A 1,773-nucleotide genomic window follows, 5' to 3' on the forward strand; every position below is an offset into this window, starting at 1 on the left:
CCAAGGCTGGGCCCAGTTACATCCCTACCTCAAGAGGAAAACGTTATCTCCCAACGAAAGGAGCAAACACGGCCAGTCCACCCCGAGCCTCTTGTGCCACACACTGGTTCCTGATGGGACAGCTGGATGTTGGCAAGGTTGACTGCCTGAGCTGGACTCTGGATTGGACGAAGGCAGTTCCAGTGGCATGGAGTTCAAAGAGGGGAGGGGTGGAGGCTCTGAGCCAGAGCTGTGCTTGGCTGCGGCTCCCGGACCATGTGGACGCATCAGCAGTGGCCCCGTGCAGGCCCTGGCTGCTTCCTCACTACGCTCTGCTCTGGCCGGGGGATGGCCATTGGAGGGGTCCACGTACCAGAGGCCAGAGGATTTCCGGGTCACGTGTGCAGCCAGCACCAGAGCAGGCTCTCTGTGCTCCGGTCTCTTCCGCCTGTGGCCTCCTCCAGCCCGCTGCCGTGGGAGCTATTGTGAGAGCTGAGGCGTTAGAGCACCTGCTCAGAGCAGGGGAAGGCCCCCCGCCCCCTCCGTGGCCTGGAGCTTTAGGGAGAAGAGCTTAATTTGTTCCACAGGGACCAGCATTGGGAACGAGGAATAGGGAGAAAATTCTCTTTCTCGTTCGCTCTTACTCCAATGTTAATTAGAATTTCCCCTTCTACGGCCCCAGTGTAGGCCAGTGTGAGGAACAGTTCATCCCCACCATGGGCAGAGTCTGGCTTCCAAATGGCCCCCTGACAAGCTGGGTGACACTGCCCGTGTGAAGGCTGGGCCTGCACGGTGGGAGGGACAACTGGAAAGTCAGCGCGGGCTTCGAATCTGTCCCCCTCAGCCACTCACACTTCCTGTCAAGTCAGAGCCTTGCTTGCTGCCCGCTGGGCTGAGGAACACTTGACCCTCACCTACCTCACCCTCAGCGTATCAAGTGAGGCCCACAGTAGCACAGAGCACTCCGAGCAATGGAAGGAAAGCATGAGGAATCTTCCAGAGCCTAGAAAGCAACAAGCACTAATAAGTCCTGGAAACTGTAAAATACCCTGGGGTATTGGGGCTCCAGGTGAAAGTGGGGACTGGATCACAGCCGGCCTTGGCCGTTATTCTCTGAAGTTGTTGGCCACTGCGTTTGCCTGAGTTTCTCCGTCCCAGCTTCCTTTCGGCAAGCTCTAAAGCAGGCATGAATTTATCTTCCATTCTCTTTTCCCTCTCCAACATTCTTAGCTACAGATCAAAGGCACCATCCCGATTATTGGTGGAATTTGAGCTTAGTAGCTGTGTCCCTAGCCCTCAGCTGCAAATTTACCCACAAATACATGAAGGAGAGCTAGAACATTCTCTTCTCCCTCTCTTCAAGTCCCCAATGTCCACATCTTTTCCAGAAGTTACCTGGAGACGTTAGTATGAGGCTTTTTTCCCTGAATACTGAATCCCGGGTTACAGGAAGGGATCTTTTGGGGTTATCAGTGATCTAGAGCAGAGCCCCAAAGGCACTACTTGACTCAGAAGGTGAGAGAGCCAGTTGATCTACACGACTGATTTGTAGCCTAAGTATGTGACACACAGAAGGGTCTCACCTCAGGCCACCTCCTGGACACATGTGTAAACACACACACCTGCACCCTGTTCCCTGGACAGCAATCAGAGGAACCAGACCTATGCCACAAAGGATGGGTTTCTTATACTGGTCTCCAGGGCCGCGAAGAAGCAGGATAGGTGCCAGAGAGGGTCAAGGATAATCTGATCATTTCTTCGTCCTTTTGCACACAGCACACACCCATCAGCAGG

Source organism: Lipotes vexillifer, unplaced genomic scaffold (genome assembly GCF_000442215.2).
Source record: "Lipotes vexillifer unplaced genomic scaffold, Lipotes_vexillifer_v1.1 scaffold536, whole genome shotgun sequence".
Lineage (NCBI taxonomy): Eukaryota > Metazoa > Chordata > Mammalia > Artiodactyla > Lipotidae > Lipotes > Lipotes vexillifer.